The 10490-nt window shown below is 35.1% G+C and overlaps 1 protein-coding gene across 9 annotated transcripts in view; it reads right to left on the reverse strand.

Moving 5' to 3' along the window:
• Window positions 1-10490, reverse strand: part of MAP4K4 (mitogen-activated protein kinase kinase kinase kinase 4) — a 239599-nt gene that overhangs the window by 165475 nt on the left and 63634 nt on the right. The gene's annotated exons all lie outside the window — the stretch shown is intronic.

A 10490-nucleotide genomic window follows, 5' to 3' on the forward strand; every position in this document is an offset into this window, starting at 1 on the left:
TGATGTAAGTCTCTCCAAGCCTCTCTGTATTTCTCCTGTTGGTCATTTCTTATAGAACAATAATATTCCATAACATTCATATACCATAGTTTACCCAACCATTCTCCAATTGATGGACATCCATTCATCTTCCAGCTTCTAGCCACTATGAAAAGGGCTGCCACAAACATTTTGGCACATACAGGACCCTTTCCGTTCTCTAGTAGTTCCTTGGGGTATAAGCCCCATGGCTGGGTCAAAGGGTATGCACATTTTGATAACTTTTTGGGCATAATTCCAGATTGCTCTCCAGAATGGTTGGATTCTTTCACAACTCCACCAACAATGCATCAGTGTCCCAGTTTTCCCACAGCCCCTCCAACATTCATCGTTATTTGTTCCTGTCATCTTAGCCAATCTGACAGGTGTGTAATGATACCTCAGAGTTGTCTTAATTTGCATTTCTCTGATCAATAGTGATTTGGAACACTCTTTCATATGAGTGGAAATAGTTTTAATTTCATCATCTGAAAATTGTCTGTTCATATCCTTTGACCATTTATCAATTGGAGAATGGCTTGATCTCTTATAAATTAAAGTCAATTCTCTGTATATTTTGGAGATGAGGCCTTTATCAGAACCTTTAACTGTAAAAATTTTTTCCCAATTTGTTACTTCCCTTCTAATCTTGTTTGCATTAGTTTTGTTTGTGCAGAAACTTTTTAATTTGGTGTAATCAAAATGTTCTATTTTGTGATCAATAATTGTCTCTAGTTCTCCCTTGGACACAAACTCCTTCCTCCTCCACAAGTCTGAGAGGTAAACCATCCCATGTTCCTCCAATTTATTTATGATTTCGTTCTTTATGCCTAAATCTTGGACCCATTTTGATCTAATCTTAGTATGTGGTGTTAAATGTGGGTCCATGCCTAGTTTCTGCCATACTAATTTCCAGTTTTCCCAGCAGTTTTTGTCAAATAATGAATTCTTATCCCAAAATTTGGGATCTTTGGGTTTGTCAAAGATTAGATTGCTATTTTTATTCACTATCTTGTCCTGTGAACCTAACCTATGCCACTGATCAACTAGTCTATTTCTTAGCCAATACCAAATGGTTTTGGTGACTGTTGCTTTATAATATAGCTTTAAATCAGGTACACTTAGACCACCTTCCTCTGACTTTTTTTTTCATTAGTTCCCTTGCAATTCTCGACCTTTTATTCTTCCATATGAATTTTGTTGTTATTTTTTCTAGGTCATTAAAATAGTTTCTTGGAAGTCTGATTGGTATAGCACTAAATAAATAGATTAGTTTGGGGAGTATTGTCATCTTTATTATATTCGCTCGGCCTATCCAAGAACATTGAATGTCTTTCCAATTATTTAAATCTGACTTTATTTTTGTGGCAAGTGTTTTGTAATTTTGCTCATATAATTCCTGACTCTCCTTTGGTAGATATATTCCCAATTATTTGATACTATCGACTGTTATTTTGAATGGAATTTCTCTTTGTATCTCTTGCTGTTGGATTGTGTTGGTAATGTATAAAAATCCTGAGGATTTATGTGGATTTATTTTGTATCCTGCGACTTTGCTAAAATTCTGAATTATTTCTAATGTAAAGTTATTTTAACACTTGCCACAAAATTAGACTCCTTTACATTGATGTAACTTCTACCTCTTGGCAGATACTCCAGTATCTCCACCAAGAAAACCCCAAATAGGGTCACCAAGAGTTGGACACAATTGAAACAATTATACAACAAAAAGTTCTACCTCACACTTATCAGACTTGTAAAACTGACAAAATACGGAAAATGTCAAATGATGGAGAGATATGTTGAGGTAAAATAAAACACTGCTGGTGGAGCTGTGTGAACTTTTCCATTGAAAAGTGATCTGTAATCACATCTAAAAAGTTACAAAGAGTACATATGTACATATGCTTTGATCTACATATACCAAAGCTAGGCCTATATATACAAATATATAAATACACACACACACATATACATATATACATACACACAAATATATTCCACCAATTTGGGACATGGTTATACAATTGAATATATAGAGAGCTTGGTGAGGTAGTGGATTAAGCACTGGATGTGATAAGGAAAACCTGAGTTCAAATCCAGCCTCAGACAACTACTAGGTAGTTATGTAACTCTGACCAAGTCACTTAACCTCTCTCAAACCCAGTTTCCTCATATGTGAATCAGAGTTGATAGAAGTATCTATTTCCTAGGTCTCTTGAGGATCAAATTTTAAAACACTAAGCCACATTGAAAATTTTAAGGCATCATATAAATGCTAATTATTATCAATTATCATTATTATTATTATTATTGAAAGACTTTAAAATTCTCATTAAAACTAGAATCAATTATGTCTCCAGAAGGCTAATAAAAAAGAATGCAACCTATCTGCCCAACAAAAGATGATGCAACTAAATATACAGAGACACATTTTTTCACAAAGGAATGTTTTACGTGGTGATGAACATTTGTTCCACAGGTTTTCCTTTCCTTTTCTTTTCTTTTTTAAAGAGAGAAGGAAGGAGGGAGAAAGGAATAAGTAAAGGAAAGGGGGGAAAAAAAAATCAGTATTTATATAAAACACTTAACTACATATCAGTGCCTATGCACCAAAGACTGCACTAAGAACTTTTATAAATATCTAATTTGATCCTCACAAGAAGCCTAGGAGGTATGTGCTGTTATATACCATTTTACAACTGAGGAAACTGAGAACAGAGCTCAAGTGATTTGACCAGTATGTCATATAGCTAGTGTCTGATATTGACTGAACTCCAGATTCAGCACTCTATCCACAGCATCAATAGTTGCCTATAGAACACAAGAGTGTTCATTGAAAAGAATAAAACATATCCACACAAACATATATTTATATTTTGTCAGTCAAGCAACAGAATACCTTTTTCATTAATAAAATGTAGTTAAGGTGGACCAGTAACAATTTATAAACTGGCTTTCCGGAAACAACCTTAGATTTCTATCTATTTCCACCTCTGGAAGTATCTTCTTCTAGAGACACATAGTATCTTCTTATTTCCCCAATAAACAATTGTATTAAATGTCCACTCCAGAAGGAGCTTTAACAGGAAGATGCAGAGAAATTCCCATTCCTATTGCTTGCTTAAAGAGTAAATGGAAGAGAAATGTCCTAGTATCTAGAGTTAAAACTCTGAATAACTTCTCATAAATTTAAATGCTGGGCTATAATTTTCAATTCAAAGATGCTATGTAATGTGAGAAATACTGAAAAGTTGGGTTTCCACAGATTGTTGCAAGCTTCTAGGTAGTGTAGGACAGTGGGTACCACTGACCAGGAGGATTTCAGAATGTAAAGTTAAGGAAGGTTAAGATTCCACAGAACAATTGAGTGATCATTAGAAGCTTTGAGCATACAAGGGGTTGGGGGGGGTAGGAAGGCAAAGGTGGATTCAGCCAATCAGAAAGTTGTGTAGTTTTGAGAAAACCACAAACTTAATAGCCAGATCCAGCCCAAACTAATTGGGGTCAATAACCTGACTTAACCAAATCACTACTGCACCTGCTTAATAGGCTAACTGAATATTAAACAGCATACACAATAGGGATTTTCCACCATTTTTGACATGGGATGTATGAGAGAGGGGGAACATGTTTATACATATTTAGGGGAAAGAGTGGGCGTATCAGAAAGACTGTAACGCTGGCAAGTGTAAAGCTTCTCCCACTTCCCAAAGAGGAGTGGAGCCCACTTCTGGCCATAAATGTTCAGATGACTCCTTAAGATTCTTCTTTTATAAATTTTCCTCAATATCTGATTTTCAATGTCAAGAATATATTTCTAACACACAGGTTAAATAAATGGCCCAGCAAAGGAACCTAACAACTATAAACAACAAAAAGGTTTATATGATTTCATTTTACACATAATCTATTTACAAATAAAATGTTTATGAACACAATCCAAATACAAATTGCAGATTGCCTTGATGAGATTGGTCCCCATTCAGTTATTACTGTCAGGCAACATATTCACACATATATACACACGTGGGCTATTTGTAATCAGTCTTTTTTTTTTTTTTTTGTTCATTTTGCGTTAGTTTTTGTTTTTAAGTAAAACCACAGATATATGCAATAAGCGGATATCCCTGACTCCAAGGAATCTGCCCAAGATAGACATTCAACAACACAACACTATTATTTATGTTCAACCTCACCAAAGGCAAATTTCTGAAACTTTTTTTTCAAAACAAAGTGTTGCATTAAAATTGGGGAAGAAGGCTATATTATTCATGTAAATTTTTCAAATATGTCTCTGCATCTGACTTTGTGGAGAAAACCCAACTCCCTCCTCTTGTCCTATTCATCTTTTCCCAACTATTCTCTTTCATGCAATAAATTCAATAATTCCACTTGGAATAAATAAAATTTCCAAGGTGGCCTTTCTGGCCATGTTATTCAAGAACTATTTGCTGTAATAAATGTACAATAATCAGTTTCTAAAATAGCATAGAATCATCAGTCTTTATAGTTAGGACTCTATAGATCTTGTGATTCAACCCTCTCATTTTACAAACAATGTTTCTTCAAATGATACTGATTCTCATAAATGTTCACTTCCTGTAAAAGCAACCACACAATTATCAATGAGGCTAAAGAAGAAATAAGATTTGCAACAGAAACAAAACAATTCAACTCAATAATCACTGATTGCGTCTACTATGTGACTCACAACATTGTCTCTACTTCTCCTGGGTCCTAGAATTTATTGTCACATTTCCCCCTGCCATTATGCATTTTTTAATCTCGATATCACTAAGACAATTACAGTTAGGAGAGGACAAGGTCTGATTACCTCTTTATGGTGGCAGAGAGACATATGATTTTGATGATGATGTGGAATGGGCTAACAAAAATTTTGGATCTATTTTTTAAAAATTCATTCATTCACCTAAACACCCAAACATTTAAGTAATACTTTTTTTGTGCAAGAGCCTGATAAGGAAATAGAAATGACTAAAATACAGCCCCTTCTTTCAAAGAATTAACAATTACATTGGTGAATGAGATATGCATACAAATAACTACAATACAAATAAAAGGCATGTGATAATGTCACATGAGGACAAAGTGGTATATAAGATTCATGTGAATGGCAATTTGGGGCACAAGATCCGAACTTGTCAATTGTGGTAATTAGTCAAAAGGTTGGGCTTAATGTGATATAAAACAGAAACAAGGAAGTAGGTACATATGTTACAGGGAGTGGCATTACCCCCTGAGCCAAGTAAGAAGCAATCCCTGGAATGGTAGGAAGGTAGGTAGGTAAACAGGTAGATACTAAGACACTGATGCTGCTTGGTGCCTTTGGGCTGAGGGGGAAAAAAAAACTGTGACATAGTTCACATTCATTAAAAAACATGCCATTATATTATAATACAAAATGGGAATTTCCTTTTGACTTGAGAAAATTATAAACTTAGAAAAATATATGTATGCATGTGTGTTATTAATAAGTATGAATCCCACAGTTTCACTTGGAGGACTATGTTTTCAACAAGCTTTTCGGGCATTACACGGACATCATGATTTTTTTTTTAATGCAATTTTTTAAAAAGTGCAAACAATTTTAATTCGTTCTCATATATGGAATACGTTCCATTCTGTAGTGTTTCAAACTCACCCTAGCAGCAGCCAATAAGTAAATGTATACTAGTCTTACTGTCTAGACTGGAGAAGGTGAATTATAACTGAATGAGATGAGGTGAGATCTTTCAAGACAGTTGTGAAAATCGAGTAAGGCTTCATCTACTTCAGAGTTCGAGTAGGCCCGAAGGACTCTGAAGTTCGAGCAAAGGGCATTGCCTTCCCCTCCTATGATATCATCTCCCTATTTCATCCAAATATGGGCAACTATGTACTTATTGGTCAAGTTCAATTTCATGGGTAGATCTCCTGTTTAGAATGTAAGACTCTCAGCCAATGAGGATGAGGGTCAGTGGTGGGAGGGGGCGTTTTGCGTTAGGGATTAAAGGTGCTGTCCTGCCCACAGGAGGTGCTTCCTCTCTTCCATAGTCTAAGCTAAGAGTGGGACTCTTTTCTCACAAGAATGTACAATAAACTTTGCTTTTCTCTAGAGCTCTCTCCAGCTTTTTTTATTAAATGGTGACCCCTCACCATTTCTGTACCACACATAACCTTACTCAAAAAGTGGGTCTTTGGAATACAGGCCAACTCTCACAGCAACTTATGTTGCTTAACCACAAAAGCAAGGGAGTTATATTTTCTATTACCATCAAGGAAGCAGAAGATAATCGTGTGTGTGTGTGTGTGTGTGTGTGTGTGTGTGTGTGTGTGTGTGTGTGTGAGAGAGAGAGAGAGAGAGAGATTGAGAAAAGGGGAAAGAATAGGGCACTGGGAAGGAGAGGAAAGAGGGGGAAGGAAAGAGTGAGGTGTCAAAAAGGCATTCTAATTATTGTTAAAATATTTATCGAGTATATTCTATATAATACTCCATTTGTACAATAAGAAGGGAAAGTGGACTTAAGTGGTATAGTTGTATGATGAAGGAATTTCCAGTCAAGAAAACTGCCCCATTTGCTAATTATCTTATTATTTGAACAATCATACTCATAATAAAGTCTCATGCTAAGGCACATTTTTTTCTCAGAAATAGAACACCTGCCCTCCCTACCTCATAGAAGACCATTTTATAAATTAAAATGTCAGTTATTATTATAAATCGTCAATGATTACCAAAAAAAGTAAGTGATTAAAAATATATTTTGGAGAGAATGGAAATAAAGGTTATTATTTTATTTTCTTCACCAAAATGAAAGATTTACATTATAGAGGTTTGTCAAGCAGGAAAAGTTTTCTCATCATTTAAAGGAAAAAAAAAATCAGAATTTAAAAATGAATCAAATAAATTATTCTAAATGAAAATCTATTGAAAGTCCCAAGGAATTAATTTTTTAAAGTATTTGGGAGGGAGAGGGCACTTCATATTTAATTAGCAAAGAAATGCCTGAAATCTGGCCCTAATCAACTCTTAGAAAAATAAGAAGTCACTTAACTTTTCTGAGCTCCAATTTCCATATTTGTAAAATGGAGATATCACCTCTAAAGGATTATATTTTAAAGGGCTACAAATATGAGAGCTATAATTATTATTAAAATTGAGCCTTCCTGGAATAGTGAGTACAAAGTTGGCTTCTAAGTCATGAGTCAAGTCAACAAGTATTTGTTATGTGTACTTATAATTCGCACAAAGAAAGGTAAAAATAGTCTTTGCTTCCAAGGAGCTCACTCTTGGTAAGAATCAAAATGTAAACAAAACAAGATAAAATGGAAATAAATCTCAGAAGGAAAGCAAAGGTGGATTCAAATTCTGCCTCAAAAACTGACAAATCATTTAATCTTTTAGTGCCCAAGGCAATTTCCTAATACTCAAAGTCACAGAGAAGGTTAGAGGACAGACAAAGGAAAATCATTACCCTGCAACAATAAAATCATAGTCTGGGGAAAAAAAATAAAAAAAAAAAAATATATATATATACAATCAGCCTTTTTTTTTCCAGTTTTTTTTTTTTTTTTAACTCCCAAAGCAACTTCACCAATCCTTTGGAAAGAAAATGCAAAATGAGATAGCTAGTTTTAGAAGTGGTTTCCAGATTTTCTGTTTCAAATGAGTTGTTTTAATTTGCAGTCACTCAGGATGCAGATAAACTGTTCTCTCCAATTAAAGTGGAAATCTTCCATTCATTAAGGAAGTCTTTAGTTACTCCACACTCTCCTAGCTTCAGTGACCAGTTGTGGGGGAAGAAGGGAAAGGAGAAGGGGAAGAGGAAGGAGATAAAAAGGGGAGAGAAGGGATCCCACTCCCATCCCACCAACTGTGTCAAGATCCAGAAGTAAACACTTCTGTTGGCACATACCACATTTCTAGAAAATCAAAAACACCCCCCATAAACTTTTAATCATTCTCTCCTGCCCAGATACAGGACACTAATCACAACAGCAAAATAAAGGGACAAAGGCAGCAAAGAATTTTCATTTGGGAGGCCTGAAACTAAAATCACATTTCTGTCCCTTAATTTGGGAGGGAGAGAGGTGACAGTGTCTGTAAACCTAATAAAACCTCATTTATAAAATGAGGTTAAACTAAATGGACTTTTAAAATCTCTTCCAGATTTAAGTCTATAATTAATATAATTTGTTCTCCACACCTGGATACATTCTTGCCTATCAAATTATTTTGGACAGCTGAAGGTGACAATGGCTCATCGGCTTAACTGCAAATGATCGACTTCAAAATGATCTATTATGGATGAGGAAAATACAATAGGATGTAGAAGTGCAAAAAATTACCTTTTAATAAATTAGGATTTCTCAGCATACAAAGTAGAAAAACAGTGCCCCAGCCCAGTGAATCAATACAGGTAGCCATTTTAACAGTAAAGTAGTTAATTGCTCTTAACTGTGTGTGTGTGTGTGTGTGTGTGTGTGTGTGTGTGTGTGTGTGTGTGTGTGTGTGTGACAGTGAGAGAGAGAGAGAGAGAGAGAGAAAGAGAGAGAGAGAGAGAGAGAGAGAGAGAGAGAGAGAGAGAGAGAGAGAGAGAGAGAGAGAAAGAAAGACTTAGCACAATGCTTCCCCTATATATAGATACTCAAAATGTTCTAAAAGATTAAAACTAGTGGAGAGAAGAAAGAAAAGAGGAAGGAAAGAAGGAACAGAAGGGAAGAGGGAAGAGAAGAGGGAGAACAAAAACGAAGAATAGAAGGAAGGAGGAAGGGTGGGAAAGGAAGGAGAGAAAGGCAGGGACATTTAGCCAAAGCTACTTTCAAACACATCCAATAACTAAGGGAAAAAATAGGAATCTATTAATTTCTCCTAACAGATTGAATTCAAGGACACACAGGAATAAAATTTAAAATGAAGTAAAAAGTTCAAATAATTATAGACCTGAATATACTGCAGGTCAACTAAGACTGGCATATGACAACCAGACATAAAGAGATCATTCTGATACAGGTTTCCATTTCAATATTCGTCCAGTGCTACAAAGACCAATGATTGTAGGCAATTTTTTTCTGGATGTATGTGTTGGAACATGACAGCTTTTCCAATCAACTTTCTCTCTTGAAAAGTCCTAGAACCAGTTTCCATAAGGTACACACACACACACACACACACACACACAAATTGAACAAAACTTACTTTTAACTACCACAGTGACCAACAATGTGCCATCTCACTTTCAAAGCTCCTCTGTGGGAAAATTGTTTTGCATAGCTATTTATTGCCTTGACAACTTTTTAGCTCTCTTCAAAACCCCTTTTTAAGAACCACATTTTTCCTTCCTCACAAATCTTGAGTAACACAGCTTTTCTTTTGGTCAATTTCTCTCTTTCTTCAACAGCAAGGTGTCTTTACACAATACACTTTCAATTTGACATGCCACAAATACCTTTTCAAAAATGCCAGTAAAGCCCAGTTTTCTGCATTCACTTATTTAAGGAAAATTCCCTATCACTTAGGTATCAAATGCCCCTTAGTAATTGTAGCCCTAAACTAAAGAACAGTGTTTTTGATGTGTAAAAATGTAGAGTCTCATATAAATTTACATTAAAGGTATTTAATAAATGTTTACTGAAGTTACAGGTTAGTCTTTTCCACTACCCCAAGTCAATACTGGGTAATATACACAGTTGTGATCCCCTAATATAAAAAGATGTAAATATAAAATAGGGAGTTCCAGTCAATTTCATAAAAGTCACTTTTTAAAAAATTTTGTCTATGTTATTTCCTTTAATTAATTTATTAATTTATTTAATTTTTACAAAAATTTTATGCATAGGTAATTTTTCAGCATTGACAATTGCAAAACCTTTTGTTTCAACTTTTCCCTTCCTTCCCCCAACCCTTCCCCCAGATGGCAGGAGTTGACCAATACATGTTAAATATGTTAAAGTATAAGTTAAAACAATACACATACACACACACATATATACACACACATGTCCAAAACAGTTATTTTGCTGTACAAAAAGAATCGGATTTGAAACAGTGTACAATTAGCCTGTAAAGGAATCCAAAAATGTAGGCAGACAAAAATATAGGGATTGGGAATTCTATGTAGTGGTTCATAGTCAACTCCCAGAGTTCTTTCAGTGGGTGTAGCTGGTTCAGTTCATTATTGCTCTATTAGAACTGATTTGATTCATCTCATTGTTGGAGATGGCCTCGTCCATCAGAATTGATCATCATATAGTATTGTTGTTGAAGTAGACAATGATTTCCTGGTCCTGCTCATTTCACTCAGCATCAGTTCATGTAAGTCTCTCCAGGCCTTTCTGAAATCATCCTGTTGATCATTTCTTACAGAACAATAATATTCTATAATATTCATATACCACAATTTATTCAGCCATTCTCCAATTGATGGGCATCCACTCAGTTTCCAGTTTCTGGCCACTACAAAGAGGGC

The sequence above is a fragment of the Sminthopsis crassicaudata genome, chromosome 3 (assembly GCF_048593235.1).
Source record: "Sminthopsis crassicaudata isolate SCR6 chromosome 3, ASM4859323v1, whole genome shotgun sequence".
NCBI lineage: Eukaryota > Metazoa > Chordata > Mammalia > Dasyuromorphia > Dasyuridae > Sminthopsis > Sminthopsis crassicaudata.